This window comes from Chanodichthys erythropterus, chromosome 12 (assembly GCF_024489055.1).
Source record: "Chanodichthys erythropterus isolate Z2021 chromosome 12, ASM2448905v1, whole genome shotgun sequence".
In the NCBI taxonomy this organism is placed as follows: Eukaryota; Metazoa; Chordata; class Actinopteri; order Cypriniformes; family Xenocyprididae; genus Chanodichthys; species Chanodichthys erythropterus.
In genome coordinates this window covers 49,821,093-49,828,677 of record NC_090232.1, presented here as the reverse complement: position 1 = coordinate 49,828,677, position 7,585 = coordinate 49,821,093, and the positions used below count along the sequence as shown (strand labels likewise).

General features: G+C 37.4%; 1 protein-coding gene across 1 annotated transcript in view; it reads right to left on the bottom strand.

The window, feature by feature from the left end:
* LOC137032441 (B-cell receptor CD22-like) overlaps positions 1-7,585 on the bottom strand; it is a 900,294-nt gene that overhangs the window by 795,993 nt on the left and 96,716 nt on the right. The window lies entirely within an intron of this gene.

The window sequence follows — 7,585 nt, the reverse complement described above, 5'->3', positions numbered from 1 at the left end:
CTTTAGATATTTCAAATCTTCTTCACAGTAAGAAAGCAAATGTTTCTTTTAAGAGCTGATTGCTGAAGGTGTTTTCAGTGTAGCTGCAGGCGTGTGTGTCGGCGTATCCTCAGGGCTCCTCAAACAGATGAGAAGCCCCGCCCCCTTCACACGTGACCGCAGCGGACGGGTCGAGCCGGTCTGACGGACAGACGCTCTTCAGCAGACTTCACGCGCCCCAGACACCTGTTACAGGACAAGAGCAGACAGAAACAGCTTCTGCAGTGCCAGGTAAGAACAAAACCATTGATATATTCAGCTGAAATTACATTTCAACATTTATTAGTGAAAATAAGCAAAACAAATGAGTTTAAATTAGTTTGAATGAGATAAACTGGTCTGTTGAGGTGCTTTATGATGCTGCAAATAAACAAAACAACTAAATAACGTAATAAATAAACAGAACTGAGCAATATTTAACCATTAAAGTACATGAATTAGACAGAGTATAGTTTTGCATGTTCTTAATATTAAAATGAAGCATTTGCTGTCATAAATAAATAAACAAGCAAAATTGCAAAAAATAATCTGATAGTTTTAGACATCATTTTGATGAAGATCCTGTAACGTGATTTTACCGTGGTAAAATTTGAATTATTTACTACGGTAAATCCTTACAGTGCCGTTTTCAAGCCGTTTCACGATTTATTCAAGCAATTCATGTAATATCCAAAGTTTAAGCAGTAGTAGAAGTAGTAAAACATAAGATTAACCAAAAGCATCAGTCTCATTTCACAAGAAAATGAGTGACATCGACTCGCACAACCAGCGAAACCTGAACGACGACATGTTGCGACAGACGAGTGGGACCCAAGACAGGTTTTTGGAAGTGAAGTCTGGTTTAAAAAATAGGAAAGAGTAGAAAGATAAGACAGAAAAGTAAAATAAAGTGTCCTGTGTCATGCAAACTATCATGACTAGCGCGATGCAAAAGAAGCGCGGCTTGATTTCCATAGAGCTGAGCCGATTCAGACTCTCGCGCCTCAGGCTAGAGTTTCATGCTGCTTACAGCGTTTATTCAAACATGACTGAACTTTAAAGACGGCACTGCTGCTATTCAAATCACCTGCTGAAGGAAGAGCTCATCGAGACATGTTTTCTGGCCTGTTGGGTATGGAGAAATCACATTAGGATACATTTTAAAATGTACATTTAAAACTGCGGCGAAAACTCACACACAACGTTAATAGTGCGATTAAGGCGTGTGCATGTTTATAATGCACTTCGGTAATGCGACTTAAATAGGAATACTCCACGTCTTAAAGGATTAGTTCACTTTCAAATAAAATTTTCCTGATAATTTACTCACCCCCATGTCATCCAAGATGTCCATGTCTTTCTTTCTTCAGTCGAAAAGAAATGAAGGTTTTTGATGAAAACATTCCAGGATTATTCTCCTTATAGTGGACTTCAATGGTCTGCAAACGGATGAAGGTCAAAATTACAGTTTCAGTGCAGCTTCAAATGGCTTTAAATGATACCAGACGAGGAATAAGGGTCTTATCTAGAGAAACCTTCTTAATCTTAAAGATATTGTTATCCATGTAAACATTTGATTGTTTAAGCAAATTTTTTCATTTGTCACACTTGTGACTAGGCTAGATCAGGTATTTGAAAATGAATATACAAAATCCCAAGCAAATAGACACTGATCACCATTATGGTGACTTCGAATCAATACAGTACTAAATTACAGTGGCATGGTTCAAGACAACTGTGAGTGTGAATTTACAATAAAACAAGAGCAGTAAATTACCGTCAGCATCATTTTGCTGTTGATTAACAGTAATTTGTAAGAAAATGCATTAATGTCACTTTAAATTTCCGATTACAGTAATTTATTGTAAAATAACACCCTTTAATCCTGTAAATTCCTGGCAATTACAATTTACAGTAAATTTTATTTGAAAGTGGACTAATCCTTTAATTCTATTTGTGTTTACTTCGAGTATGACTGTAGTCAGATTAAGGTAATCAAAAATCGCTGTTTACATGGCAGTTTCTTAATCAGAGTATTGTCTTAATCAGGTTAATATCGGGATATTGTTGTCCATGTAAACATACTGATTGTTTAAGCAAATCTTTTCATTTGTCACACTTCTGACTAGGCTAGATCAGGTATTTGAATATGAATATACAAGATCCCAAGCAAACGAACACTGATCATCATTGTGGTGACTTCGAATCAATTACAGTACTAAATTACAGTGGCATGGTTCAAGACAACTGTGAGTGTGAATTTACAATAAAACAAGAGCAGTAAATTACCGTCAGCATCATTTTGCTGTTGATTAACAGTAATTTGTAAGAAAATGCATTAATGTCACTGTAAATTTCCGATTACAGTAATTTATTGTAAAATAATACCCTTTAATCCTGTAAATTCCTGGCAATTACAATTTACAGAAAATATCAACCATAATAGACTAACGATTGCACCACAAACCACAAACTGCACTGTTTCTATCCAGGTGTCTATTAATGGATTAAATAATTCTCTTTATAGGGTAATTTATGTGTTGCCGTGTTGAAAAACAACCATTATCCTTCTCTGCAAACAAGATCAACTACACAACTTTATCACGATGAACATCCCTGTGAAAGAGCGCAAACCGAAGAAGCCTCACTACGTCCCTCGTCCGGCCGGAAAGCCGTTCAGATACCAGTGCTTCCAGTGTCCCTTCACCTGCAACCAGAAATCCCACCTGTTCAACCACATGAAGTACAACCTGTGCGACGTCTCCATCTCCATCAGCTCCAGACTCAGCAGACGCAGCTCCGCCAACCTCTCACCGCACGTGGATGAAGACGCGGCTTCAGAGGAGGACGTGGACATCCCTGCAACACGTCCTGCGGAGATCCAAGTGGAGTCTGAAGCGTCAGAACCTCCAGCGGTGTCATCCTCGGCGGACGACTGTGAGGAAACAGCCTCGACTGTACGCAAACCAGAAGCGCTCCGTCCTCACAGTCCCGGGTCCGTCTGGAGGCCTCCGGTCTTGTTTACTCCCACCGAAAACAACAAGCCACACCTGCAGGAACCAACGGAGGACTTTGCGTACCATCCGGGGTTTCATTTACCTCTCCATCCTCTTTATAGCCCTTACATCTACGAGCCCGTCCCTCACCCTTACGTCCTGGACACTCGCGGACTGTTTCCACAGACGCTGTTCCCGGTGACGACCCTGTCTCCGATGCCGAAGGAGTATTTCAGGTACTACTACACAATCCCGACTCCCAGCTACCATCCAGCGTACTCATTCCAGCCGGTGATGGACGTCAGCTCTGCGTTTGCAGCACCGCCGCGGCACCCGTATGACCCGTATGCTGGGCTCGTAATGAATCTGAAGGGGAAGGAGGTTCAGGTGAGTCCACAGACGGGACGCTCCGCTGCTGGATCACCTGACAGACCTGACGGCTTTGATCATTCCCAGCAGCCACCACATGGGGGGAATGCAGTACCAGCCAGCCAATCAGGAGAGAGGGGCGTGGCCACACAGCCACAAGAGGACAGGAGCCCCCTTGAGAGGTCAGAACACCCAAATTAAATTAAATGAATACAATAATGATATTCATGAGGATAGATCCACTACAAATTAATTATTGATTAAATTAATTTATTTATTTATATAATATATAGTTTTACAAATTACTACATTAAAATTAAAATAAAAAAAAAACATTGTAACATTTATATTATAATATAATTATTATATGATAAATTGACAAATTATTAAATCAGATCTCCCTACAAATTAATTTTATGTATAATAAATATTTTTCATTTTAAAAATTATTATGGACAATTTTATAAATTATTAAATTAAATTGCTTTAAAAAATGCTCTATTAGGTCAAAGTAAAATATAAAATATAAAATTAAATTATAAAACAAATCAGATCTTCTACATACTAATTAGTTTATAAAATAATTAATTGATTAATGATTAATTTATTATAATTTATGTGCAATATATACTTAGAATTTTACAAATTAATAAATTAAAATTTAAAAATAATCTCCATGAGATCAGAATACAAATTAATTATTAAATGATCAATTGTAACACATATATTATATCATTTGATAATTAAACTGATAAACTGACAAATTATTAAATTAGATCTCCATGAGATCATATTTTACAAATTATATGTATTTAAACAGTTTTTTTTATTTTATTTATTTATTTATTTATTTTTTACAATTATGGAAAATTTTACAAATTATTAAATTAAATTACTTAAAAAAATGGTTCAATAGGCCAGAGTACAAATTATTTTAACATTTATTATAATTTATTTATCATTTAAAATGATAATTATACAAATTATTATTGATAATGTTAAAAATAAATTATAAAACAAATTATATTAAAATCATGGTCAGATCTTTTACATGCTAATTATGTAATCAATTATTAATTTTAAAATGTATTATAATTTATAAGTGTAAAAAATATTACACATTTTACAAATTAATATTAATGATTTTACAAAAGATTAAATTAAAATTAAAAATAAATTGTAATAAAATAAATCACTTTATTTATATCATTATAATTATGTAATAAATAGTTAATAATAAGAAATAAAATATATAATCCCATGTATAATGTATATTCACTCATTTCTTGTTTCTGCGCACAGGTTTTCAGAGATGGAGCGAGGGGGAAATGACAGTAAAAATGACAGATTTGATGACGATACTTTGGTCCCTCTCAATCTCTCCAGAAGAGACAGTCCTCTGAACCTGTCAATGAAAATGCCTACAGCTCCATCAGACAGCCAATCACAGAGCTGCTTGATGACTGAGGGGATTGTGGATACTGTGGCATCACAAGAGGATGATCATTTATCAGTAGAGAAGACGGCCGCGTTTGCTCTCTGTCAGCTGGCCCAGTCCGGTGTTTCAGACCCCATCATTTACTCTGATTCAAACGTCTCTCATGAGCAAATAACAAACCTTCCCACCTCAGCCCAGAGTCCTGCGTCTGAACACATGGAGCTCACGCAAACAGCTTCCACTTCTCCAGATGTTAAATCAGATACAGATGTAGAATGCCCCGCCCCTTCCGCCGCTGAAGTCTCCGCCTCCTCATCAGGGGATGCCCGTCAAACACGGACAAAAAGACACGGAAAACGCAACATGAAGAGAAAACAGACGAGCAGCAAACACAATCTGAGGAAGAGAATTCGCCGTCAGAAAATCACCACATAACTATCAAATAAAGCCTGTAAATTAGACTCTTTTACATAACCAACTATCTAACCATCATGTGAAGCACTGAATCATATTTATATTTGTAGAACACTGCATTTTTTTGTTTGTTTCATGAGGTTTTCATGCTGACATGTAAAATAAACACTTAAACTGGTTTGAAATTACTGCTTTGCGTTCACAAACACTTCAGATCTCAGTCATACAAACCTGACCGCAGATCACTGAAACACAAGCCTTAACTTCTACAATATCTGCACACCAAAGCAAGACGGTTTGTGCCAGTGATGCACATTGAGTGAAGCAGGTGCATCTGAAACCTGCTAAACCGCTAAAAAAAGTGCAGTTATATTGAAAAAAGCTGCAGGTTCAGACATGCGAGATCAGTGAGACTGTTAAACCTGTCTCTCTTTCACACACACACACACACACACACACACACACATACATCTAAATGACTTAATGGCTTTTACAATCTCAACAGATTTGACCATATGCACCGTTACTTCCTGGTGTTCGTTAAGCCAGCTTGGTAATTTCCGGTGAACTGTTAACTGATCATTTTAGACTCGCTGTACATCAACACAAAACTATCATCAATGGTTGCCTTTTTAATGTTGTATATATATATTTTAATGCAGTTATCACATTTAGCCACATTTAGCAAGTCATATACACCTAGGATGGCTTGAGGGTAAGTAAAGCTTGGGCTAATTTTCATTTGAAAATGAACTAATCCTTTAAAACTACCTCAGGACATTGAATATACTGACACCATTAAGTGAGATTTCACCAGAAGTTTTCCAGTTGGCTTATATTATATTGAGGAATTTCGTAACAACGTTCTGTGCATATGGTCCACTGCTTATTAAAGTTAAGCTGCCTTTCCACCATGGTTGTCACGTTTTGCCCCCTAGTGGCAGTCGGATAAAACTTTTAAATTCACCATGGTAAAATAATGAATAATGAACGTCCGAATATATACACAGAAAACAAATGCCTGCCAAGACTTCTGAAAGAAACGCATAGAAGGTATTCTAGAGCTAATCAAAGTAATTATTTAACAACTATAAAATAATTGCAAGCACACATAATTATTCAACCGTCCATTCTACAGAAAAGGTGTTTAAAGAATAAAGTTTCATTGGAAAAATATTGGTTATTACCACCTTGCGCCCATAGTTATTACAATTCATCATATCCAGTCAACTGGAAACACTTAAAATATTTCAACATCCAATAATTTATGCAGAATTTATGGATCTGATTTGAGCTTTGGATTTGGAACAACACACATACAGGTGCTGGTCATATAATTAGAATATCATCAAAAAGTTGATTTATTTCACTAATTCTATTCAAAAAGTGAAACTTGTATAAAATGTTTATTTCTTTTAATTTTGATGATTATAACTGACAACTAAGGAAAATCCCAAATTCAGTATCTCAGAAAATTAGAATATTGTGAAAAGGTTCAATATTGAAGACACCTGGTGCCACACTCTAATCAGCTAATTAACTCAAAACACCTGCAAAGGCCTTTAAATGGTCTCTCAGGCTAGTTCTGTAGGCTACACAATCATAGGGAAGACTGCTGACTTGACAATTGTCCAAAAGACGACCATTGACCATTGGACTGCAGCTGGAGTCAGTGCTTCAAGAACCACTACGCACAGACAAATGCAAGACATGGGTTTCAGCGGTCGCATTCCTTGTGTCAAGCCACTCTTGAACAACAGACAGCGTCAGAAGCGTCTAAAGACAAAAAGGACTGGACTGCTGCTGAGTGGTCCAAAGTTATGTTCTCTGATGAAAGTAAATGTTGCATTTCCTTTGGAAATCAGGGTCCCAGAGTCTGGAGAAAGAAAGGAGAGGCACACAATCCACGTTGCTTGAGGTTCAGTGTAAAGTTTCCACAGTCAGTGATGGTTTGGGGTGCCATGTCATCTGCTGGTGTTGGTCCACTGTGTTTTCTGAGGTCCAAGGTCAACGCAGCCGTATACCAGGAAGTTTTAGAGCACTTCATGCTTCCTGCTGCTGACCAACTTTATGGAGATGCAGATTTCATTTTCCAACAGGACTTGGCACCTGCACACAGTGCCAAAGCTACCAGTGCCTGGTTTAAGGACCATGGTATCCCTGTTCTTAATTGGCCAAACTCGCCTGACCTTAACCCCATAGAAAATCTATGGGGTATTGTGAAGAGGAAGATGCGATATGCCAGACCCAAAAATGCAGAAGAGCTGAAGGCCACTATCAGAGCAACCTGGGCTCTCATAACACCTGAGCAGTGCCACAGACTGATCGACTCCATGCCACGCTGCATTGC